This window comes from Zalophus californianus, chromosome 10, assembly GCF_009762305.2.
Source record: "Zalophus californianus isolate mZalCal1 chromosome 10, mZalCal1.pri.v2, whole genome shotgun sequence".
Lineage (NCBI taxonomy): Eukaryota > Metazoa > Chordata > Mammalia > Carnivora > Otariidae > Zalophus > Zalophus californianus.
Window position 1 is genome coordinate 82,542,654 of NC_045604.1, and position 27,560 is coordinate 82,570,213.

Genomic DNA, 27,560 nt, shown 5'->3' on the forward strand with positions numbered 1-27,560 from the left:
GTATTTCTTACATAGTATAACTGTTTTATATACGTAAGCTCGTGTGATCTCATCATTGAGCGTTATGGCCATAAAAGAAGAAAGTTGTGCTTTGTGCTTCTTTGTCTTTTCCACATAGGAAGTGCTCATGAAATGTTTGTTGGGGTAAATTTTAAAATATCTGACACCCATGATATCTGTTCAGGGAACTGAACCCTTAAGCTATAACCTAAGGAAGGGGAATGAAGTAGGCCTGGAGAATCCCTTGGTTGCTTTTAGATGAGGAGAGTGGACCAGTGCCTCCCAATCTTGACCCTAATATTGGATCTACCTGGGTAGCTCTTAAGAAACACCAAAGGGGGGAGGGCAGCAGAGCAAGATGGCGGAGGAGTAGGAGACCTGAATTTTGTCTGGTCTCAGGAATTCAGCTGAATAGGGATCAAACCATTCTGAACGCCTACGAACTCAACAGGAGACCGAAGAAGAGGGTAGCAACAACTCTCTGAACAGAGAAGCGACCACTTACTGGAAGGTAGGACGTGTGGAGAAGTGAATCCGAGGCGATATTCGGGAGGATACACGGAAGGGGAGGGGGCCTCCGTCGGCCGCTTCTGGCAAGTGATAGAGCCGCGGAGCACAAAATCGGAACTTTTAGAAGTCGGCTCCACTGAGGGACGTCACTCCAATGGCTAAGCTGGGGGTGGAACCCTTGCAGGACAGTGCAGTCTCAGGACCCTCCGGGTCACAGAAAGACCAGGGGTGCCTGAGTGCGGCAGAGCTCCCAGGTATCGGAGCAGGGAAGCCAGCTGCAGAGACGGAGCCGAGGCGCGGGCTCTCAGCTTGGGGTTGCCATAAACTGTGATCTGCGGCCCAGCCGGGCCACTGCTCCTCCAGCAGGGACCCAACAAGCAGCAGAGCCAGGGAGACTCCCCTTCCTCCCCCCGGAGCGCTGCGGGAGCGCAGCGCAGGGATCTGCTGGGTTTGGAGACTCCACACGGGGTCGGGTGCGAGAGATAGAAACGTTCGGTCACGGGCTGGGTGAGCACGCAGTGCAGCCGGAGACCGGGGACACGGAAGTGACTGCTTTTCTCTGGGGGCGCACTGAGGAGCGGAGCACCGAGTTCTCAGCTCCTCCGAGTAGAGATTGGGAGGCCACCATTTTCACCCTGGTCCTCCAAAGCTGTACCAGAGCTTGCAGGGAACAAAAGCTCCTGAGAGAAAACCCAAGCAGCTTGCTTAGCCCGGACCAACAAGGGCGGGGCAGTTCCGCCTCCCGCAAAGACATTTGGGAACCACGGCAACAGGCCCCTCCCCCAGAAGATCAGCAGGAACAGCCAGCAAGCCAAGACCAAGTTTACCGATCAAGGAGAATGGGAGAACTCCAGCGCTAGGGGAATACTGCACATAGAATTCATGGCTTTTTTTTTACCATGATTCATTAGTTTTTCAAAGTTAATTTATTTAAATGTTTTTTTTTAATTTTTCTTTTTCCATTTTTCAACCAACATCTTATCAATCCCTTTTTTTAAAAGAACATTTTTTATTTTTCATTTTCAGAGTCATATTTTATCCCTTCAGAGTAGTTACCCTTATTTATGGCATATATGTATATATATATATATAAGTTGTTCTCTCTTTAAAATTTTGAGATACAGTTTCTTCTAACAGATCAAAATATACCCTAAATCACTAGTGTATGGCATTGTTCTAGTCTCCTGCCTGATCACATTCTCTCCCTTTTTTTTCTTTTTTTTTAAAAATCTTCTTTCTTTTTTCAAACAACTTCTTATCTTATCAATTCCTTTTATAAAATCTTTTATAATTTTCATCTTTACAGTCATCTTCCATCACTTCATTGTATCAGCCCTTATTTTGTACATATATAAGTCTTTCTTCCTTTAAAATTTTAGGGGCACTTTTTTCTAACAGACCAAAATATGCCCAAAATCTACTGTGTGGCACTGATCTATGCACTAGCCTGATCATATTTAATCATATTCTGTTTTTTTTGTATTGTTCTGTTTTTGTTTTTATGTTTTTCTTTTTGTTTTGTTTTTTTTTCTTTCCTTTCTCTTTCTTTTTTCTTTCTTTCCCTTTCTTTTCCCCTGGTTTCAGGTCTTTTCTGACTCGTATAGAGTATATTTGCTGGGGATATTGTTAACCTGTTAGCATTTTGTTCTCTCATTCATCTTTTCTCCTCTGGACAAAATGACAAGACGAAAAACATCGCCTCAGCAAAAAGAACAAGAGATAGTACCGTCAGCCAGGGATCTGCTCAATACGGACATTAGTACGATGTCACACCTAGAGTTCAGAATCATGACTTTAAAGATACTAGCTGGGCTTGAAAAAAGCATGGAAGTTATTAAACCCTTTCTGGAGAAAAAAAGAACTAAAATCTAACCAAGTCGAAATCAAAAAGGCTGTTCATGAGGTGCAATAAAAAATGGGGGCACTAACTGCTAGGATAAATGAGGCAGAAGAGAGAATCAGCGATATAGAAGAACAAATGATGGAAAATAAAGAGGCTGAGAAAAAGAGAGAGAAACAACTACAGGATCACGAGGACAGAATTCGAGAGATAAGCGATACGATAAGACGAAACAACATCAGAATAATTGGGATCCCAGAAGAAGAAAGAGAGAGAGGGGCAGAAGGTATATTGGAGCAAATTATAGCAGAGAACTTCCGTAATGTGAGGAAGGAAACAGGCTTCAAAATCCAGGAGGCACAGAGAACCCCTCTCAAAATCAATAAAATAGGTCAACACCCTGACATCTAAAAGTAAAACTTACGAGTCTCAGAGACAAAGAGAAAATCCTGAAAGCACCTCGGGAGAAGAGATATATAACCTACAATGGTAGAAACATTAGATTGGCAACAGACCTATCCACAGAGACCTGGCAGGCCAGAAAGGACTGGCATGATAGCTTCAGAGCACTAAACAAAAATATGCAGCCAAGAATACTATTCCCAGCTAGGATGTCATTGAAAATAGAAGGAGAGATAAAAAGCTTCCAGGACAAACAAAAACTAAAGAAATTTGCAAACACGAAACCAGCCCTCCAAGAAATATTGAAAGGGGTCCTCTAAGCAAAGAGAGAGCCTAAAAGCAGCATAGATCAGAAAGGAACAGAGACAATATACGGTCACAGTCACCTTACAGGAAATACAATGGCACTAAATTCATATCTTTCAATAGTTACCCTGAATGTAAATGGGCTAAATGCCCCAATCAAAAGACACAGGCTATCAGATTGGATTAAAAAACAAGACCCATCGATATGCTGTCTGCAAGAGACTCATTTTAGACCCAAAGACACGCCCAGATTGAAAGTGAGTGGGTGGAAAACAATTTACCATGCTAATGGACACCAAAAGAAAGCTGGGGTGGCAATCCTTATATCAGACAAATTAGATTTTAAAACAAAGACTGTAATAAGAGATGAAGAAGGACACTCTATCTATTTAAAGTGTCTATGCAACAGGTAGATCTAACAATTGTAAATATCTATGCCCCTAACATGGGAGCAGCCAATTATGTAAGGCAATTAATAACAAAAGCAAAGAAACACATTGACAGCAATACGATAATAGTGGGGGACTTTAACACCCCCCTGACTGAAATGGACAGATCATCTAAGCAAAAGATCAACAAGGAAATAAAGACTTAAAATGACACACTGGACCAAATGGACTTCACAGACATATTCAGAACATTCCATCCCAAAGCAACAGAATACACATTCTTCTCTAGTCCCCATGGAACATTCTCCAGCATTGATCACATCCTAGGTCACAAATCAGGTCTCAACCGGTACCAAAAGATTGGGATTATTCCCTGCATCTTTTCAGACCACAGTGCTTTGAAACTAGAACTCAATCATGAGAGGAAAGTCAGAAAGAACTCAAATACATGGAGGCTAAAGAGCATCCTACTAAAGAATGAATGGATCAACGAGGAAATTAAAGAAGAATTAAAAAAATTCATGGAAACCAATGAAAATGAAAACACAACTGTTCAAAATCTTTGGGATACAGCAAAGGCAGTCCTGAGAGGAAAGTATATAGCAATATAAGCCTTTCTCAAGAAACAAGAAAGGTCTCAAATACACAACCTAACCCTACACCTAAAGGAGCTGGAGAAAGAACAGCAAATAAAGCCTAAACCGAGCAGGAGAAGAGAAATCATAAAGATCAGAGCAGAAAACAATGAACTAGAAACCAAAAGAACAGTAGAACAGATCAACGAAACTAGGAGCTGGTTCTTTGAAAGAATTAACAAGATTGATAAACCCCTGGCCAGACTATCAAAAAGAAAAGAGAAATGACCCAAATCAACAAAATCATGAATGAAAGAGGAGAGATCACAACCAACACCAAAGAAATACAAACAATTATAAGAACATATTATGAGCAACTTTTTGCCAGCAAATTAGATAACCTGGAAGAAATGGGTGCATTCCTAGAGATGTGTCAACTACCAAAATTGAACCAGGAAGAAATAGAAAACCTAAACAGACCTATAACCCCTAAGGAAATTGAAGCAGTCATCAAAAATCTCCCAACAAACAAAAGCCCAGGGCCAGATGGCTTCCCAGGGGAATTCTATCAGACATTTAAAGAAGAATTAATACCTATTCTCCTGAAACTGTTCCAAAAAATATAAATGGAAGGGAAACTTCCAAACTCATTTTATGAGGCCACCATTACCTTGATCCCAAAACCAGACAAAGACCCCATCAAAAAGGAGAATTATAGACCAATATCCTTGATGAACATGGATGCAAAAATTCTCACCAAAATACTAGCCAATAGGATCCAACAGGACATTAAAAGGATTATTCACCATGACCAAGTGGGATTTATCCCTGGGATGCAAGGCTGGTTGAACATCCACAAATCATTCAACGTGATACAATACATTAACAAAGAAAGAACAAGAATCATATAATCCCCTCAATAGTTGCAGAAAAAGCATTTGACAAAGTACAGCATCCTTTCTTGATCAAAACTCTTCAGAGTATAGGGATAGAGGGTACATACCTCAATATCATAAAAGCCATCTATGAAAAACCTACAGCGAATATCATTCTCAATGGGGAAAAGCTGAGAGCTTTCCCCCTAAGGTCAGAAACACGACAGGGATGTCCACTCTCACCACTGCTATTCAACATAGTGTTAGAAGTCCTAGCCACAGCAATCAGACAACAAAAAGAAATCAAAGGCATCCAAATCGGCAAGGAGGAAGTGAAACTCTCACTCTTTGCAGATGATGTGATACTCTATGTGGAAAACCCAAAAGACTCCACCCCAAAACTGCTACAACTCATACAGGAATTCAGTAAAGTAGCAAGCTATAAAATCAATGCACAGAAATCAGTGGCATTCCTATACACCCACAACAAGAGAGAAGAGAGACAAATCAAGGAGTCGATCCCATTCACAATTGCACCCAAAACCGTCAGATACCTAGGAATAAATTTAACCAAAGAGGGAAAGGATCTGTTCTCAGAAAACTATAAAATACTCATGAAAGAAATTGAAGAAGACAAAAGAAATGGAAAAACGTTCCATACTCATAGTTTGGAAGAACAAACATTGTGAAGATGTCAATGCTACCTAGAGCAATCTACACATTCAATGCAATCCCCATCAAAATACCATCCACTTTTTTCAAAGAAATGGAACAAATAATCCTAAAATTTGTATGCAACCAGAAGAGACCCCGAAGAGCCAGAGGAATGTTGAAAATGAAAAGCAAAGCTGGCGGCATCAGAACTCTGGACTTCCAGCTCTATTACAAAGCTGTCATCATCAAGACAGTATGGTACTGGCACAAAAACAGACACATAGATCAATGGAACAGAATCGAGAGTCCAGAAATGGACCCTCAACTCTATGGTCAACTGGTCTTTCACAAAGCAGGAAAGAATGTCCAATGGAAAATAGTCTGTTCAACAGATGGTGTTCGGAAAATTGGACAGCCACATGGAGAAGAATGAAACTGGACCATTTCCTTACACCACACACAAAAATAGACTCCAAATGGTTGAAAGACCTAAACGTGAGACAGGAGTCCATCAAAATCGTAAAGGAGAACACAGGCAGCAACCTCTTCGACCTCAGTCGCAGCAACTTCTTCCTAGAAACATCTCCAAAGGCAAGGGAAGCGAGGGCAAAAATGAACTATTGGGATTTCATCAAGATAAAAAGCTTTTGCACAGCAAAAGAAACAGTCCACAAAACCAAAAGACAACCGACAGAATGGGAGAAAATATTTGCAAATGACATATCAGATAAAGGGCTAGTATCCAAAATGTATAAAGAACTTATCAAACTCAACACCCAAAGAACAAATAATCCAATCAAGACATGGGCAGAAGACATGAACAGACATTTCTCCAAAGAAGACATCCAAATGGCCAACAGGCATATGAAAAAGTGCTCAACATCGCTCGGCATCAGGGAAATCCAAATCAAAACCTCAATGAGATACCACCTCACACCCGTCAGAATGGCTAAAATTAACAAGTCAGGGAACGACAGATGTTGGCGGGGATGTGGAGAAAGGGGAACCCTCCTACACTGTTGGTGGGAATGCAAGCTGGTGCAACCCCTCTGGAAAACAGTATGGAGGTTCCTCAAACAGTTGAAATTAGAGCTACCGTTCGATCCAGCAATTGCACTACTGGGTATTTACCACAAAGATACAAATGTAGGGACCCGAAGGGGTACGTGTACCCCAATGTTTTTAGCAGCAATGTCCACCATAGCCAAACTGTGGAAAGAGCCAAGATGCCCATCGACAGATGAATGGATAAAGAAGGGGTGGTATATATACACAATGGAATATTATGCAGCCATCAAAAGGAATGAGATCTTGCCATTTGCAACAACGTGGATGGAACTGGAGGGTGTTATGCTGAGTGAAATAAGTCAATCAGAGAAAGACATGTATCACATGACCTCACTGATATGAGGAATTCTTAATCTCAGGAAACAAACTGAGTGTTACTGGAGTGGGAGGGATGGGGTGGCTGGGTGATAGACATTGGGGAGGGTATGTGCTACGGTGAGCGCTGTGAATTGTGCAAGACTGTTGAATCACAGATCTGTACTTTTGAAACAAATAACGCAACATATTTTAAGAAAAAAGAAAAAGAAGAAGATAACAGGAGAGGAATAAAAGGGGAGTATGTCAGAGGGGGAGACGAACCATGAGAGATGATGGACTCTGAAAAACAAACTGAGGGTTCTAGAGGGGAGGGGGGTAGGGGGATGGGTTAGCCTGGTGATGGGTATTGAGGAGGGCACGTTCTGCGTGGAGCACTGGGTGTTATGAACAAATAATGAATCATGGAACACTGCATCAAAAATTAATGATGTAATATATGGTGATTAACATAACAATAAAAAAATTAAAAAAAAAAAGAACTAGGAAAAAAAAAAAGGAAACAGTCCACAAAACCAAAAGACAACCGACAGAATGGGAGAAAATATTTGCAAGTGCCTTATCAGATAAAGGGCTAGTATCCAAAATGTATAAAGAACTTATCAAACTCAACACCCAAAGAACAAATAATCCAATCACAAATGGGCAGAAGACATGAACAGACATTTTTCTAAAGAAGACATCCAAATGGCCAACAGACTCATGAAAAAGTGCTCAACATCGCTCGGCATCAGGGAACTCTAAATCAAAACCTCTATGACATACCACCTCACACCAGTCAGAATGGCTACAATGAAGAAGTCAGGAAACGACAGATGTTGGCGGGGATGTGGAGAAAGGGGAACCCTCCTACACTGTTGGTGTGAATGCAAGCTGGTGTAACCCCTCTGGAAAACAGTATGGAGGTTCCTCAAACAGTTGAAAATAGAGCTACCATACGATCCAGCAATTGCACTACTGGGTATTTACACCAAAGATGCAAATGTAGGGATCCAAAGGGGTACGTGCACCCCGATGTTTATAGCAGCAATATCCACAATAGCCAAACTGTGGATAGAGCCAGGATGTCCATCGACAGATGAATGGATAAAGAAGAGGTGGTATATATACACAACGGAATATTATGCAGCCATCTAATGAATGAGATCTTGCCATTTGCAACGTCGGGGATGGAACTGGACGGTGTTATGCTGAGTGAAATAAGTAAATCAGAGAAAGACATATACCATATGACCTCACTGATATGAGGAATTCTTAATCTCAGGAAACAAACTGAGTGTTGCTGAGTGATGGGGGGTGGGACGGATCGGGTGGCTGGGTGATAGACATTGGGTAGGGTATGTGCTATGGTGAGCGCTGTGAATTGTGCAAGACTGTTGAATCACAGATCTGTACTTTTGAAACAAATAATGCAACATATGTTAAGAAAAAAGAAAGAAGAAGATAGCAGGAGGGGAAGAATGAAGGCGAGTAAGTCGGAGGGGGAGAGGAACTATGAGAGACGATGGACTCTGAAAAACAAACGGTGCGTTCTAGAGGGGAGGAGGGTGGGGGGATGGGTTAGCCTGGTGATGGGTATTAAAGAGGGCACATTCTGCGTGGAGCACTGGGTGTTATACACAAACACTGAATCATGGAACACTACATCAAGAACTAATGATGCAATGTATGGTGATTAAGATAAGAATAAAAAAACCCAGGAAGTCAGAGAAATGACAAAAAAAAAAAACAAAAACAAAAAAACGAAATACCGAATCCTGTGCCCCATTCCCAACATTTTTCACTTACTCAACCTATGGTTGGGTATGGCATCAGTATTTTTAAAAGCTCCCTGGTTTGTCTTTAGTTACAAACCAAGAGATCAAAAGATTTCTGATTTCCTGTTCGTTCTCATACTCTAAAATTTTGTTACTTGCCTTATTTAGCTTTTCCAGTCTCTTAGAAATTAAAAAAAAGTCAAAATATATGTTATACACTGAATGTTTAAATATATCATAATTTCTATTCCCAAACCAGAATTCTATCAAACAGAATCAGTCATTGGACGATCATATCATGGTAGAATGGATGTGCTGTGCAAAAGAAGAACAGTAAATAAAGGAAATGATTTTGATGGAACAAAAAAGCTCCCTGGTTTAGTGTAAAGTGCAGCTGGGTTTGAGAACCACTGGTCTAGAGCAGTCGTTTCTGAAGTCTCTTTTTTTCACCAGTGCGCTCCAGGGAGAAAACACACTTCCTGCCACGCAAAGTGATTGACCGTGGCAAAGATTTTCATCTAGAAGTGGGGGGTGGGAAGTGGCTGAGAAAGGGGTGCATAGTCTGAAACAATGCCCCGGAGATTCGAATATGCCTTCTTGAGAAGGCCCACTTACATCCTCCCCACCCGCATCCCATAGTACTGTCAGAACCGCTGGGACGCTTACTCCTTGTGCAAGAGTGACTGATGTCTGCTCTTTACCAGACGCATCCAGGTATATGCTAGAAGCATAGACTCTGAAGTTGGGGCCTGGGTTTGAATCCTGTCTCTACCACTTGGTAGCTGAGCCAGTTGCCACAATGCACTCTGCCTCAGTTTCTTTATGTGTAAAATAGGACAGCAAGAAAACCTATCTCATAGGATTATTGTTAGCATTAAATAATTCATGGAAAGTACTGAGACTGTGGTGGTTAAATATGCAGTATGTGTAAACTGTTACTTCCTCCTCGTCCTCTCCGTTATTGTTATTATTTTTCCAGACATCATGGTAAGTGCTATGATGTAGCAGTGATTCAGGCTGACTGGCTCTTACCCTCGCGGAGTTCCCTGGGAAAAGCAGGTGTTAAAAACAGCACACAGCATTATTGCACATCAATATTCACTGACCTCTGTACCAAAAGACTGAATCAAAAGCTCAGCTCTCAAAGTGCCACCTTATGCAATCCAGTTGTTGCCATTGCAGTGGCTGTGATTAAAGCATTTTGCATTAGATAGTTGGTTTCCAGCAGAACTTGAAAGCTTTCAGGTCTGCAGGATTTCTTTGCCCCTCACCAGAGAAGAGCAGATGAGGAGCTTGGTTCACACATCCGGCCCTTCCCACTACAGGCTTGGCCTGCATGCCCAGATCCCTGACCGAGTACCCCAGCTGGGGACTTTGCTGGCGTGGCTACTCTCTGTCATTAACCCAGCATGACATACTGTGCCATTAGACCACTGCACTTCATCCCCAGCAAAGTACCTTGGAATGCTGGGGCGTGATGAGTTGGCATATAAATTGAAGTTGTTGTTTCTTTGTCATCAGGCAAAGGGCGGGGGAACATTTGGAATGCTGTGAAATAGACATCCAGCGGGTTTCATTCTTCATAAGCATGGCACAGTGTTAAATTTTTCAGAGCACTGTGCCTCTGTACAGTCAGCTTGGGCTTTTCTATCTGAATTTATTGAGAGTATAGAATCACAGAATGTGATTAACATAAATTTCAACCTCCGTTTCTCCCCGTTGTCTCACATGTCATATGAAAACTTTTTTAAATACCCACTCAGACGGGCTGGCTTTGAATCCTGCTGGTGCCACTCCCTTGGGTGGCCCTGAGTCTGTGGCCTCTGTTTTCATGTCTATAGAGTGAGTATGCTGATAGCACCTATTTCACAGAGTTGTTATAAGACTCAGTGAATTAATAAAGATAAATATAAGTGTTTTGAATAGTTGCTGGCACATTGAGGCATCCAGTAACTGTTAGCTATTACTATTATTTTATTACAAATATGATTAGCTAGGTCTTTATAATTACTTTTAGAGAAAAGGGACTAATAAAGCGACTAATAATTGTCTAGCTAAGTACTGTGAGTGCCTTACACACAGAGTGCCTCTTTCAAGTTCATCTCTTGGATAAGGAAAGAGAAACTTGGAGGGGTAAAGTAACTACTTCAAAGTCAGAACCACCCAAAACGAGGGACGAATTGAGACTTTCAGCTCACACATAGCTGACTGCACAGATCCATGACGTTGCCTTTTGGCTACAGTGTTCAACATTAGAACACACTTCTAGGCGCTCTAGTGCATTGGCTCCCAGCCTCTGGGTCTACCATGGGGAGAAGCCACACTCCCCACTTCTGGCGGTTGAAACCTTGAAAAAACTTGAGAACACTTTAAGCACACTATGCATGTCCACATTTATTTTTCCAGGATTACAACAACCATGTCTGATAGTATTTCATTCAGTGTGTATTATGCTGATTTTAATTATCTCACTAAATGAGGCTCAGAGTGGGGAGTTGTGGAGCCAATTATTGGAAATTTCCTCAGTGTTAAAGTTTCTTTCCAAAATGAAGTTTTTCTACTAGCCATATATCATGGAGATTCATCCGTCAGTTCTATATCCAGTTAATTTCCAAGTATTGTTGGATTTTTGTCTGAAATACCTCTTGACTACACTCTGTCTTGTGCTGTCCAGCTCATTCTTCACATGGAAGCCGGAATTACCTTTCAGAAATGCTTAGCTACTGTCACGCCTCCTAAGATTGTTCAACGGCTCCCCCTTGCTCTGAGAGTAGATCCAAATTCTAAACATGGCCCTGCACGTACACAGCGTTCCAGTGTATTCCAAGCAAGGAGCGCAGCACATGCAAACGGCTGTAGCAACCTTTTTAGAACCTTGACGTGCCTCTCCCCTGCGACTCTCCGAGCTACAATCAGACCATCTTTCCTTGTTGGTCCTCCTTTGGAGCTTTGGCATATGCCATATTCTTTGCCTAGAACACCTTTCCAGTTGGCCACCCTACTTCTTAACTAGTTCTCATCCATTAGTGATGAGCTCAAATGCTCCCTCCTCAAGAAAACGTTGTCTGATCACCCAATGAGGAAGAGTTCCTTAATATTCATATGCAAAGTGCCCTGTAGTTCTCCTTTGAAATTGAGTATCTAGTTGCATGATTGCTTGTTTGGTTTCTCCCACCAGCACAGAAACCTCACAAAGATAGACATTCTGTCTTTCTTACTATCTGTGGTGTAAATTCTCATTCCCTTGCAGAGTGGGTCTTGGATAAATATTGATTGTTTGAATAAAGAAACTTAAGGGGCAGACTGAAATTTTTCTCTGCTAAAAGAGGCTTGTGATCTGATTGATGTGCTTTCCTCTTTTAAAGCAGGATTCCACGAGTGTCTACTTTTTAAGTTGACTTAATCCCATTACCACATGTATTTTGGGGAAAATCCCATTAAAGTATGCTGTGCGGCTAGGTCACTATGTGTGGCCATTCTTACCCAGCTCTAGAGGATGGAGTTATGTCCCATGTCCTTTTCAGCTGAGTTAGGACTTCAGGACACCTTCTCCAGTATGATTATCTTGCTTTAATATGTACATGATCCACCTCTAACAAATTGCTTCAATAATGTCTGTCTCCAGCAGAACACACCTGTAAAGGAGGCATTTTTCCTTAGCTAGGGTAATGGAATCAACAAATGCCATGATTGGAAGATCTAGGATTAAGGCAGTGTTAGCTGACCTTCACCTTCACTCTTTTTAGGTGATAAAAGTCATTTTTCTTGCATCCCATTTCTTGAGCCATCTGGCAGTAGTCTTGGCCTCCAAAATACACAGGCACAATGAGCTCATTCATCCCCCCTTATGACCCTTTCTCTCACATTGCTGCCGCCACACTGGGTGCTCCAGCCGCTAAGAGCAGATTCATCAATGACTGTAAGTAGGGGCACTAATGTCCACATCATTCACTCCACTGTGATGGGTGAAAAACGCCTTTAGCTTGAGAGTCATCATTCTTGGTGGATGCCTGGTGGAATTAACTCATGATTGGTTCTCATTTCTGGCCAAATTTCAGAAGAGAGGTTTTTGAGTATTCCAGTGGGATAACAACAAAGATCTAGAAAGTTTAATGGTGGTATCTCCCGACACTTGTAAAACTCAGGAATAAGAAAAGGGAAGGAGAAAGAAAAAATAGCAACCAGAATTTAAAAAAAATGTAGATGCCAATAACCAGTACTTGTTTATGGAGTTGAAATCCATGATATTAAGAGGGTTGTGACACAGTGATGTTCTGACACAGCCATTTTTTTTCAAGGACAGCATCAGGAGCAGGTAATGCCAGCTTTTTCAGTCTGGGTCACATCTGGCAAAGCTCCTCACCTGGGCCACCTGGGCTTTGGGAATCGATTGTGAACATGACTTCTTAGAGCGAGACAGGGATATCACTGATATTCACTGTTTTCTGCTGAGGTTATGAAATAACAGTAATAACATAATGTTTATTGAGTGCTTATTAGGCACCAGGATCTAAGTGCATTTTGTGTCATCCCATTCAGTCCTCCAAAAGCCTATGAGTAGGTTTTATTATTAATCCCATTATACAGAAGAAGAGTCTGAAGCTCAGAGTGGGTCAGTAACTTGCCCATGGGCACATTCTAGTGAGCTGTAGAGGAAAGGTTTTGGTCCATGTTTGAGAGATTCCAAGTCTAGGCTGTTAAGCACTGCTCTGTGCCTTTACTTATAAAGGTGGCAAGTAATAAATCAAGCCCATTTAGTCAGGGGATCACTCTCTGACCTCCCTAATCCCCTCTTTCTAAATAAATCTACAGCTGGGAAATGAAAGAGCCTCCTTTACCAAAGTAGTTTCCTATTTTCTATCAGCTAAAATATTTTAACCAGAGGGACAGTTTTTAGTACTCAGAGCTGAAAACCTCTGCAGTTCCTGGTGAACGTGAAATCATAAGCTGAGGGTAGCTCTCTCTCTAGAATTTAAGATTGGAGTTCATGTGATGTAAAAAGGTGTACAGGTAAAAGGCCTCCCTCGTGGAACTGGTTATTTAAAGAAATTTCTTTTTTTTTCTTGCTAAACACTGTTGGATATTATGCAAAACTCCTTCTAGAAGGGCTCCTAATAAAATACCCTGGCTGTTTCCACCCAATAGGATTCGTTTAAAAAATACTATGGTGATGAGTCTTCATGGCCTCAGATGCTCTGAAAGCAAGCTCACCATTAGCGAAACCAGAGAAAGAAGGGAGCCTGGACTGTTCCATATTAAATTAACCACTAGAGGGGCTGCACATGGAGTTTAAGCAAAGTGCATTGCCAGATGTAAAGCTAAATAATTCAAATATGTGTGCCCCAAATGAAAATCACTTCTTTTTTATTTGAGCCTTCTTCATGGGATGGAAAGGTAAAACATGATAGTATTTTTTAGAAGTGTTTGTTATACCTTTTATCTCTAAACCATTTATTTAAAATAAAGCTCTTAGGGGTTGCAATGGGAAGATACTATCCTCTTCTATGAGTAGCAATACCTAATCCAGTAATTGCACTAGCATCAGTGCAAGTGACAGACAACCAACTCTGAACTGGCTAATTGCTAAGGAAAGTTTATTGGATCACAAAACTGAACAGTTGAGGACTTGGGCAGATTTCCTGTATGGTGTGATCCTGGGTTGAATTGATGTAATCAGAACCAATCTTTCTCCATCTCTTGTTTTTGTGTTGAACCCAAGTCCAACAGAAAAGAAAAATGTGTGACCTTGTAGGGGACTTTTCAGTCTTGGGAATGCAATTCATTGGTTCTGATTGTGCTGTAAGCTCAGCCCAAACCAATTATGAGGGCCAGATGGATGTGAGGGCCAGATTTGTACTGCATGTCCACCCCTGGAACTGGAGCTGCCCAAAGGCTATGGACTGAGAGCAGGAGAGGGAATGAATCCCTTGAAAAAACTGGGGTACTATTTCCAGAAGATGGAATAGCTACTAGGTGGTGACATCAGTGAGGCAACAACAAAGAGAAAATTAGAACCAACAAGGTAAGAGAGGGTCATGCTTATAATTAACATGAAGTTTGGATCTGAGGAGACCATCCAGAGATTCAGGCTTTCACACAGCAGTGTTTAGAGGATGTAGAGAGGAAATCTTAAAGAATTCACATGGAAAAAATATATTAGAACTAATAAATTTGATCAGTAAGGATGCATGATATAAGAAAAATGTACAAAAATCAATTGTATTTATATACACTAGCAGTGAAAAATCCAAAAAGAAATTAATAAAATTCCATGTACAAAAGCATCCAAAAGAATAAAATACTTAGGAATAGATTTAACAAAGGAAGTATAAAACTTATACACTGAAAACTAAAAAAAAAAAAAAAAAATTTGGAAGAAATTGAAGAAGAGCTAAATAAATAGAAATAAATCTCGTGTTTATGAATTGGAACACTTGAGATTAAGACTTAGTATCATAATACATCGATAGTCCCCAAATTGATTAAAAAATTCAGTGCCATCCCTATCAGATGCCTCTTTTGCATAATTTGACAAGCTGCTCTGAAAATTCATATGGAAATACAAAGGACTCAGAATAGCCCAAGAGTTCTTGGCAAAAAAAAAAAAAAAGAAAGAAGAGAAAAGAAAAAAAGAACAAAGGTGGAAAACTCAGGTTTCCTATTGCTAACTTACTACAAAGCTGTCATAAGACAGTGTGGTATTGGCATAAAGGTACACATATAGATCAATGGAAGATAACTGAAAGTCTAGAAATAAAACTTTAAATTTTTTTCAATGTCATCAAGACAATAAATAGAGGAAAGAATAGTCTTTTTAACAAATGATCCTGGGGCAACTGGATATCCACATATAAAAGAAGGAAATTGAATCCCTACCTTACACCATATACAAAATTGGCTGAAATAGTTCATAGATCTAAGAGCTAAGGTTATAAAACTCTTAGAATGAAATATAGGAATAGATTTTCATGACTTTGTACGAAGTAACAGTTTCTTGGATATGACACCAAAAGCACTAACAACTAAAGAAAAAATAGACTGGACTTCATCAAAATTAAGAATTTTTGTGTTTCAAAGGACCCTGACAAGAAAGTGAAAAGAAGACTCACAGAATGGGATAATATGTTTGCAAATAGTATTGACTGTATTGAATCTGACTTGTATTGAACATTTATGAAGGACTCTCACAAATCAACAATAAAAAGACAAATATACCAATTTAAAAGTGGGCAAAAAATTTGAATAGAGACTTCTCCAAAGAAGATACACAAATGGTAATTAAGCTCATGAAAAGATGCTCAACATCATAAGTCATTAGGGAAATGCAAATCAAACCTATAATGAAATACCACTCATACCTGCTGGGGTTATTTTAATAAAAAAGACAGTAACAAGTGTTGGCTAGGATGTGGGGAAATTGGGACCCTCATACATTACTGATGGGAATGTAAAATGGTGCAGTCATCATGGAAAGCAGTTTGGCAGTTCCTCAAAAGATAAACATAGATTTACTATATAACCCAGAAATTCCACTCCTAGGTGTATACCTACAAAAGTTGAAAATATATGTCCATCCAAAACTTATACAAAAACTTAGACATAGATTGTATGACACATGATTTATGACAGCAAAAAAGTGGAAACAACTCAAATGTCTATCCACTGATCAATGAATAGACAAAGTGTGGCATATCTATACAATGGAGTGTTGTTTCAATCATAAAAATGAATGAAGTACTGATTTGTGTTACAACATAGATGAACCTTGAAGACATTATGCTAAGTGAAGTAGACCCAAAACGCACATATTGTGTGATTCCATCTATATGAAATTTTCAGAATAGATAATTGATAGACAGAAAATAGATCAGTGGTAGCCAGAGACTGGGGTGGGGAGAATAAGTGACTACTAATAGAAATAGAATTTCTTTTTGGAGGTGATAAGAATATTCTGGTTTTAGATATTGGGAATGGTTGTAGAATTCTATAAATACACTAAAAACTATTGAATCATACTTTAAGAGGGTGACTTTTATGGTATGTGAATTATACCTCAAGCCATTGTTATTTATTTATTTTTTTTAAAAAGCATGTTTGGAGGAGAATCTGATTAGTTCAATCCAATGCTGATTAGTTCAAAGGAGTTTTGCACACAGAGCTTGGGGTTAAGTCCTGTCTCCACCTCCAAAGCTCAATCATGTCATCTACAAAAGCGGGAGCAGGAGAAATAATACTGATAGAGCATTTGTGAGGATTAAATGAGATAGTGTACACACAGTTCCTGAAACATAACAAGTAAACAAAACTGGAATCCAATAATAAATTTTGAATGCAGTCAGATAAAGGAAGGCTCACCGTTTTTAGAAATGAGATTTGGAGAAGAGCTGAGTGGTTTTAGTGATACATGACTTCTGGCCTTAAGTATGACAGGCAATGGGAGCCAAGGGCTGCTGCATTCTTTTGCTAACCCCCAGCTCCTGTTTGTCTGTGCTTGTCTGCACTCAAAGGTATAACAGGCTCTACAGGAAGGATGGACAAATTTCCCAAGCATTCTCAGGACCTGTAGCCACCAGCTCAGGGGCGAAGGTGAAGAAGTGAATCGATAGCTATTGGTCTGCCTCCCTACCCTTTCTTCCCAGTGGTCTCCTTCACTGTACAGCAGAGACTGCTTCCTGGCATTGCTCATGGGGAAGAAATCAAAACCTTAATGTCCCCTGGTCCCTATACTCCACTCAGCTCAGACATGGGACTGTGGACTCTAAGAGATGAGGAAGTTCAGGCAAAGAGCATATGGTCAAGAAAGGAAAAGAAGAAAGTCTAGCCGGGTCTGGAAGATGCCACCCAAAGGCCATATCTTTAAACCAAAGTTTACTTGGCATTTGCTACAGTATCTTGTTGATTCTAAAAATCACCATGGATTTAATGATAACTTTTGGGGGTAGGGTGTGGGTGGAAGGAGAAATACTGTTAAATTGTAGACAATTTGATTTTACTCATCAAAAAGAGCTTAAATTTGTCTCTAAAATTTGATTCCTTTTTCTTTCAAAACCACAATCCATTTTGAGTCAAGCCTCTTCCTATTCTGAATCCCAAGGCTCTACTGAATGACTTTGGACATTCCTGCAGAGTCATCTTGATGTGCTGCTCTTTATCATGACTCACGCTACTTGACCTCTTTCATGTTCTTAGGATTGATAATATAATTCTGAGTCAAACTGAAGAATATTGGTTTTTCATCTACAGTTTCTATTCAGTGAAATTGTAATCCTTTAATTGAATTAGATGCTGAAGAAGTTAAAAGGCTTCTCTGAAGTCACTGGAAGCTTTATGATAGATAGATAGACAGCTCCTGACTAGTCCTTCATAGTCCATTAATCAATTAATACCAGTCTCTCCTGGCTTTGATAATTCCATGATTTATTATGCCAAGACATTTGGCAAAGTTAGCACATGCTCAGCAATGACAAGATAAAACTTACTCATCTTCTTAACAAGTTGTTTTTGGCTTCTCTCATGGTCTTTTGACCTTTTTGCTCCTCAAGGTGTAAACATTCTTTATTTTTAGGAGAATCTTCCTTTGTGCATCCAGTGGGAAATACTGTCTTGAGTGATAGAAGAAGCCAAAGGAGCCAGATAGACCCTCTTTCCCACTTTCTGGCACCTGGAGTATACTTAAATCCTATAGCCTTGATCAACCAGAAGTTCAGGCCCATGACCTTGAATCTTGAGAGTCTAGTAATGAAAACATCAAGCGTCCAGTGGCAGTGGTAGCCTTGAGAGTCCAGTAGCTCCTGCCCTGAGCATCCAATGGGTAGCCGCATCAGTGATAGCAACCTCAAAAGAATGTTTCTGGAGAACATGTGGCTGTTAAATCTCTCTAGGCTTTACTTATTTTCTCAGTCTGGTGTCCTGCTCTCCTCTTAACATCTGTGAACTTCTTATTGTTTTGTTTTGTTTTTTTTCCTAAGTAGGCTGGAGATGGTTTCTCTTTGTTTTAAGAGTACCTGGGACTTGTTTTAATTCAGTGTGAAAAGGCACAGAGAAAGGGAAATGACTGCCATAACGGAAGAAGTTTTTACTCATTGGTCCCTAGAAACAAGCACAGTGTGCCCTGCAGGGCTACTTGCAGAAATACCAGGGTTGGGCAGAAGGCAGAGGCCGTGAGGGGACAAAGTAGGCAAGAGCCTTTATTGTGGTTTTTGTGGGAAGGAACTGGTGAAGAAGGATAAGTAGGCTTAACTAGTTTGAATAATTACAGCAGGCTCCAGTGTGTAGGGGCTGTCCCTAGTTGTCTGGTACCTGGCCCCGGTGGGGGGGGGGGATTAGAACAGATGGATAGTTACCCAGAGTAGAGAGCCCCATAATGGAGGCAGTTAAGGATATGGGCTCCAGGTCAGTTGGTTTGCATAGGAAAGGTATGCTCACAGGCATTTACTATCTCTAGGAACTGGCTATGCTGCAGGGCCCTAAGATGTCGAAGCATCAAAGAAACTAGAAAAAGTAGTTATTATACTCTTGTTTACATTGGAGAACTCTGGATGTGCAACTTTCCTTAAAAAAGGGGGGGTTCTGATTTCAGAAGGTGAAATGTGGAAAACGAAAGAAAGCATGCATCTTACAGCCAAGATGACATGAAGAGCGTCAGGCACTATGAAAGCACTTTGCTTTCATATCCTTACTGAAACCTTGTAGCAACCCTATGACGCAGCCATTCTTGTGACTCTGAATTTGTTCGTGAGAAAATTGAGTTTCAGAGGTTAAGAAGCCATTCAGACATAGAGAGGAAAAGGCAGGACTTGAACTCTCATCTTTGTGACCCCAGAGCTGGGATTTGAACTGCCACGCTCACAGCTTCTGCTTTGTGTTTCTTTTGTGGGGAGGTGGGGTTGGTGGTTGGGGAGAAAGACACCAGTGGAAAGTCCAGATGCCAGTATAGAGTAGCAGCTGGGGGAAGGACACAGATGTCACCTCCTTGGGTCCAGCTACACAAGGGAGACAGCACCTTGTTTTATTTTCCATGTAGATTTTCTAACAAATCAAAAGACAAGAGAATCCTAAAATGAAGCCCATGTACCCATCATTATCCTCATGGGGTCCGTCTTGTTTCCCCTTTACTGTCACTCACTCACAGGGTAGCCAACCATCCCAGTTTGTCAAGGACTTTCCCAGTTTTAGTACCGATGTCCATTGTCCTTAGGAATTCCTTCAGTTCCAGCAGGTCAAGGTGATTGGCCACACTATGGCCTCCCTCCCCTTGGATTATGTTGAAGGATTTCCAAGACAGGGTGCTATTTTATCTGTAAATATTACAGAATGCATCTCTAAAATATAAGGACTTTTCAGAAACAACTATAGTACCAACATCACACCTAAAATAATTCGTTAGAATCATAAAATATCCAGTTACTGTCCACATTTCTTCAACTATCCTGAGTGTGTGTATGTGTGTGTGTATGCACGCGCGCATGCAATACCATTGATTTTATTGAATTAAACTCTGCAGAAGGTCCATGTACTGCATTCGGTTAACAGATCTCTTGGGTCTCTACATTTTAAAGTTCTTCTTCCTGCGTTTTTCTCCATTTATCTATTTCAAGTTTCTGATCTGTTTATTGGGTAGAATTTCCAACATTCCAGATTTTGCTGATTCATAGCTGCAATATCATGTAACCTGTTCCTCTATCCTGTCTGTTTCTTATAAGTTGGTAGTTAGATCTAGGTTTGATTTTTGGAGGAGGAGGGAAATGATAATTTATGTGGGCTTGTGGTTATTCCTAGTGCCTTAAATCAAGGTGCATATCCCTTCTGATTGACTCTCTTTAAGATTTACCAGTGGGTACAGGTGGTATCAGCCTGATACACCCATAATAAAGTTCTTCTTTAACTTTTCACCCCATTATTTTAGCCACCAAAGAAATCACTGCCTAGATCCGTCATTTTTTAGAGGTAGAATGTTTTGATTTTCTAAGTCATCTCATTCCTTATTAGCTGAGATTCTTAAAAAAATTTTTTTTCTTAAGGTTTCTTAAGTATTTAAGAAACATTTTAAACTCATTGATGCTTAACATATTTATTTAATTTTAAAAAAATATTTCATTTGAGAGAGAGAGAGAGAGAGAGAGTGTGCTCACAAGCAGGGGGAGGGGCAAAGGGAGAGGGAGAACTAGGTTCCCCGCTGAGCAGGGAGCCCAATGCGGAGCTTGACCCCAGGACCTTAGGATCATGACCTGAGCCAAAGGCAGACGCATAACCGACTTAGCCACCCAGATGCCCCAACATATTTAATTATTTTAATTCATTGTGTATATTCTTCTTTTTCAAGTTAATATCAAACTACCTTTGGCCAGTAGGAATATCTTCTCAGAGACCTGCTTGTATCCTTTTGACTTCAGTGGTCTTTGCTAACTCTCTTGCCTTCTGGGTCAATCTCATGTTCTGGGCTCATTCTTCATATTTTCTGACTGGAAGAGGAATTGGCCACTTACCCAAAGAGCCCTCATTCCTTTTAGTGGGGAATGGTATTTAGAAACCGCAGTCTGGGCTGTGTCATTCTTTCTAGGCCTTTTATGTAGATAGAGTTAGGAAGCTGGTATTTTTTTAAAAGAGAAAACACATCATGTGTTCCTCCCGCTATCTCCAACGAACATTTAAGGTCAGAGGGCTTACCCAGGTTTTCTGATTCTGTACTTGGATATTGCTTCCCCATAACAAAAATCCTCAGCCCCAGTTACAGCAACATAAATACTCACTTGCTTTATCCTACAACATTCTTACAACAGTCCCAGAATAACAAAATCAATATTACAACTAAAAATATGATTTCTGAAAACAGCTTGCAATTTCTTTGCAGTTGTTTTTAACCTCAGGCTGTATCCCAGTGGGGAAATGCAGGCAAATTACTATATTTTAAAATGGTTTAACATAATTCTTCACTGTGGGGCCACCAACCTGATACACAATTTAGTTCATTTATTTCATTTTGTTTTAGATTTTGTGGGATTGCTTCCTGAAAATTTGGTTTAATTTATTATATAATTTTGCTAAAATATTGTTTTACAAATATAAGATTTTAAAAAACATAAACTTGCTTAAAAAGTAAAATATCTGGAACAGATTGCATTCAGAGAAGTCTAGTTTCCGTGCCTCTCCCCTCCACATCATGTTTTTTACCCCTTGCATTAGGTAACTTTTTTTTTTGTTATGTATTCTTTCATTGTTTTTTTTCCATGTAAGCAAGTAAATATCTATTCATATCTATTCCCTTTCTTAGGTTAAAAAGTACCATTCCATAATCATCCTTTTGCACATTTTTTTTTTTAAGTAGGCTCCTCGCTGAGCGTGGAGCCCAGTGTGGGGCCTAAACTCATGACCCTGAGATCAAGACTTGAGCTCAGATCAAGAATCTGATGTTTTACCAGCCGAACCACCCAGGCACCCCTGGCCCTTACTTTTTTATGTATGACTGCATTCTGGAGATCACACCTTATCACTATGTAGAAATGTAGGAAATTCTCATCATTTGTTGTAGTTATATTCTATAAAGTTGCCATCAACACTGAACCTGAAAATCCTGAATCCTTGCTCCTAGGGGAAATACATGGTTAGATTCCTGCGAGCCTCTCATCGCAAAATTTTTTTGTCAAACAACCAATACATAAACTTACTTGGTGTGTGTTTCTATTTACATACCCCTTATTTAATATATGTTGTTAATTCATTAACATGGGGCTCAGACCCTAACTCATGCCCAAACAAAGCTTATCTAACAAAACACACATATTTCTCTGCCAGGCAAATCACAGCTTTCTTTTGCTTAGGAACTCTTGATGGTACTTTGGCATTATGCTTGGGTATATTTTAAACAGTTAAAATCATCAAAAAGCACAAAAATGTGAAAAATGTGGCACTAAATACTGTGTAAAGGACACAAGTTTATAGTATGAAAACTGAAAGAAGAAGGCAGAGAGTTACCTTGTTTGACCCTAACAGGGAAGGTACACATCAGACCACTCAAATGTTTTGCTCTTCTATGCATGTGCATGTCTGGGAATGCCTGCATAAAGTGCTATCAGTATTGACTTGGGGGGCTCAAGTAAATTGTAGCTAGTGGGCTAATTGGCAAATACAGAATTGCAAATAATAAGCAGCAGCTGCATTCCTCATCCCTTTTATACAGTTGTGTAGTACTCCATCTTGAGCATGTACTATTGTTTTTTTAATTGTTCCTCTGTTGATGGACATTTGGGTACTTTCCAGTCTTTTCTATCACAAGTAATAGCACAATGAATAGGCTTACGCATTTGTGCACTCAAATTTTTGACCCCTTCTCCTTGGAACGGAGTCCTTGAAGTGGGATTGCTAGTCAAAGGATAAATGGGTAGTTTTTGTAAGCATTGGCAATTTCCTCTCCTAAAGGATTGTAGCATTCTGCAATCCACCAGAATAGATGAAAGTATCTGTTTCCCACAGCTTCGCCAAAGGAATAAGTTGTCTGTTTTTTTTTTTTTTTTGTATTTGCCAATCTATGTGGTTATTTCAAATGCAGTTTTAATTTGCATCTCTTTTATTCTCGGTGATACTGAGCATCTTTGCATATTGCTATGGGGCACTTGTATTTCTTCTTCTCTAATTTTTGGTTTACCTGTCTTGTGGGAGGAAATTAATAATCTCGGTGACATTGTGCATCTTTGTATATTGCTATGGGGCACTTATATTTCTTTTTCTGTAATTTTGGGCTTCCCTATCTTGTGGAAGGAAATTCATCTTGGCAGGGAAGGTAGCAAGTAAAGTAAGATATTGTTAAAGTGGATTTTCCTACTCAGGAGGCAGAGGGATAAAAAAACACAAGTAGTGGGCAGGATTCCTGGGACCAAGCAGGCGGTAGCGTTCAAGTAGGAAATGTAGTCATACCCTTGAGGCCAGCTTGGTATGCTTAGGAGGTATTGGGCTCTCAGCCAGTGGTGTGGAGCTTAAAGCATGTTTACAGTCATGAGAGCAAGAAGTGTGGGAATGGAGGCTAGATTGGGAAACCATCAGGTCTAAGAAAAAGAGAGCAAGCAGAAGCCTTGCCATGATTCAGTTCAGTATGGTGGAGAAAGCAGATAATGGAATTGTATAGTGAAGGGCACCGGCTCAGAAATCATGCTACAATTAGATTCCTTTCCCCCCATTTCGTAGCTGTGTGATCTTGCCCGAGTTTCATCCTCTTCCTGAACCTCGTTTTTCTCATAAACAGCAGATGTGACCTCCTAGAGTTTCTGTGAAGAATAAATGAGATTTTTGCCTGAGGGATGTTGCGCCATGCCTAAGGAAACTATAAGGGACGGCTAATACTATGATGTAGAGGAAACTCCCTACCTTCATCAGGACAGGCCGAAGAATTGAGGGAAGGCAAGGAGTGAAGGCAGGGGCCTGGATAGATCCACCCACGAAGAGCAGGGGTTGCAGTGAGGTGGGAGAAGACGCCCACCCCATGGATTGTACTGCGAGAAACAGAAGGTGGGTGATGACACTTTGCAGAGAAGGAGCTTTAAGTGGCTTCTTTAAAGGGCACAATTAGCATTTTTCTTTAATGTCTGTGTTGGATTTGAGGTCTTTGCCACCAGATCCAGCACACTGCTCTTTTCAAGCATACTCTGATTTAGCTGTGGATCAGTTAGTCCTTCCCCATTTCAATCCATGTTTTTGGGTGGTGATGAGATCTCCCTCCCACTTTCCCTAACTACAAGGAAAGACAAGTGAACCAGGTCGAGGTTGGCTCATACTTAGATCTATTCATTTGCCGTGGTGGTTAGTTCAGTGGCTAGTTATGTGACCTAAACTGAGCCAGTGAAGCATAATGAACTTTTTGTTGGGCCTCCAGAGAAAGAGATTCTCACTCTTTCCACAAGGAATTTGAAGCCGAAAGGATGTAAATCTGAAAACATTGTAGTTGTCTCTGATCATAATGGAAGAACTTGTTTAAAAAAAAAAAAAAGGAAAAGAAAAAAGAAAATGAAGCCACCGTGAGGTGTGTCAAGTTGCAATTTAAAGAAAGAGGAATTAGGTTTTGTGATACCATTTTAACCCCTGATCAAGCCACACCTGCAGCTGGTCCAGCTCCTGAAATGTTATGTCAGTGAATAAATTCTCTTTGTGCTTCAGGCCGTGTGGAAAGAGGTTTGCGTGACACCAAATGAATATTAACTGACGGAGTGACCAATGGATGTTGCCCCTCCTTCCCAGTTTGTTTGATTTTTAAACGCAGGGCACCTCTCATGTGCCAGGCCACTGCTTATCTCGCTAGAAATTCAAAGCATCTTCCAGGTTCCAGGGAAATAGGTCCTTAATCTCCAGACACTGAAAGACTGGGAAACAAGCTCAGGATGACTCTTGCGTACTAAATTTTTATCCAGTCAATTCTACTTTGAGAGGCAGCAGGTGTAGCATTTCATTACAGTCACTCCAAACTCCGAGCTCTTGTTCCCATCTCTGATCTGGCTCCTGCCTGCCCACACTGATGTGGCCTGTTGAGAGACTATTATTAAGATAGAATTTGTATAGATTGTTTTCAAGCTAACAAAAGAATTTCCTTGTTATTTATTCACAGGGCCTAGTGTGCAATATAAATTTAGCCAATTTGAAGAGCCTGGTTCACTGATCTTGTTAGAGAGAGCCAAAGGCTATTGTCTGCTGTGCACACTGAAATAGAGCCCCTGCTGGAAATCTGATTTCTAATTGCAGAAGGGTCAGTTTAGAATGCAGAGAGACCCCTGCTTCCCAAGCTTATAGAGCATAAAGAAGCAATGTGTTCTGAATCCCTGGAGAGCTTATAACTTCCGGGATGCAATAAAACTGAACGTTCACTTGGTCCACCCCCTGTAGAGAACTCTCTGGAATCCCTTGCCTAACACATATGGCAGAAACAAAATGGGGAACTGGCCAGGAGATGTCCCAGAATTGACCCAAGATGAAGCACCGAAAACATGCATGAGACCAGGGGCTCCTTAGCTCAGGAATTTGGCTCCTGTCTCTTGGGAATGTGTGGTTTGTGAGAGTGATAATCTCAGAATGGCAGACTGTTTTTTTTTGTTTTGTTTTTAATCATCCCAGAAATCCCAAAGTTACTAACCTATTTTAAAAATTCTATCTATGCTTATAATAATGGGTTGGTATTTGTATTCTTATATGTTTATTGAAAATACACATAGTAAAAGGGGCACCTGGGTGGCTCAGTCCTTAAGCGTCTGCCTTCAGCTCAGGACATGATACCAGGGTCCTGGGATCGAGCTCCACATTGGGCTCTCTGCTCCACTGGAAGCCTGCTTCTCCCTCTCCCACTCCCCCTACTTGTGTTCCCTCTCTCGCTGTGTCTCTCTCTGTCAAATAAATAAATAAAATCTTAAAAAAATACCTAGTAAATATTAAAAAGTGTAAAGAAGAAATAATCACACTAATGAGAGATAGTCATCGTTTACTTTGATATGTCCATGAAAAGTGCTTGGGATGGAGGAAGCCCTGTTTTGGTGTTAGTTATAATTGTTGGTGTTGCTTACAAAAAACAGTGGAGGGGTGCCTCGGTGGCACAGTCGGTTGAACGTCTGTCTCTTGGTTTCCTCCCAGGTCATGATCTCAGGGACATGAGATCAAGCCCCGCATCCGGCTCCCCACTGAGTGGGGAGTCTGCTTGAGATTCTCTGTCCCTCTCCCTCTGCCCTTCCCCCTGCTTGGGCACACACACACACACTCTCTCTTTAGAATAAATAAATCTTTAAAAAAAACCAAAAACAGTGGAAACTGTTTATAGGGTTTTATTTATGGCTTTGTTCCTCTTCATAATGGATGTGTTTCCATGCCTTGAAAAACATTTCCATTGTGTTATTTTCAATAGCCATGTAATAATTTTCTATTATGTGAATATACTATAATTTATTTACTAAAATCCCGTATTGGTGGATATTTAAGGTCTCTCTCTCTCTCCCTCTCTCTCACCCTGTCTCATTTTCTCTTTTAGTTTTTCTAAGTGTGCTATTATAAAGAATACTATGCTAGGCATTTTTTATGGAAAAAAAACTGTGCACACGTCTATTATGGCTCCCAAGGATAAATGCCTAGAAGTAATTACTGCCAGGTCAAAGAGCATGATCATTTTAAGACATCTAATGTGTATTACTAAATTGCCCTCCAGGAGCCTTTCAGTATTTTATACACCCACTATTTATATATGTTACTTCAGGCATGTTGTTTAACTTCTCTGAGTCTTAGTTTCTAAATACGAGAAAGAGGAATAACAATAACTGATTGTAATCATGAGAATGAAGAGTTACACACATATATGCACACACACACACATCCATATATATATCTTTGTATCTATTTCTATGTATAGTAAGCACAGTGGTGGTCAGTGGAAGTTATTAAAATTCTTGACTTCACCGTTCTCTAGCTCTGTGGCTCAGAAAAGTCATTTAGACTCTGTTGCCTTATATGTTAAATGGGAAGAAATGATATCTCACAGGGTTGTTAAGAAGATTAAATGAAATAATGTACACAGATGTCCTTTGTCACCTCTTGACCTTGTTCTAAACATCTTAATTCTTTCTTGGGGTATGGAAACCAAACGCAGATATAGGATGTCTTGTGAAGTATTATTATGAGGATTCTTGGCTGTAGACCATCTACCTCCTTGATAGAAAACTATGATTTCCTCATCTCTCCTATCAGGATACATAGAAGACCCATGCAATTTGAATTTTTGTGTTCATTTTGGAAATAAACTTCTACATAGATCATGGAATAGCAGGGCGAGGGAAATTAAAATCTTACCATTTGACATCAAATCTCATTCTAGAGGAGTTAGAAGTCCATTATATGCAGAGAAACTGTTAAGA

The 27,560-nt window shown here is 40.3% G+C and overlaps 1 long non-coding RNA gene across 1 annotated transcript in view; it reads left to right on the forward strand.

The window, feature by feature from the left end:
- The window catches only part of LOC113933166, a 544,895-nt gene that overhangs the window by 264,070 nt on the left and 253,265 nt on the right, over positions 1 to 27,560 (forward strand). The gene's annotated exons all lie outside the window — the stretch shown is intronic.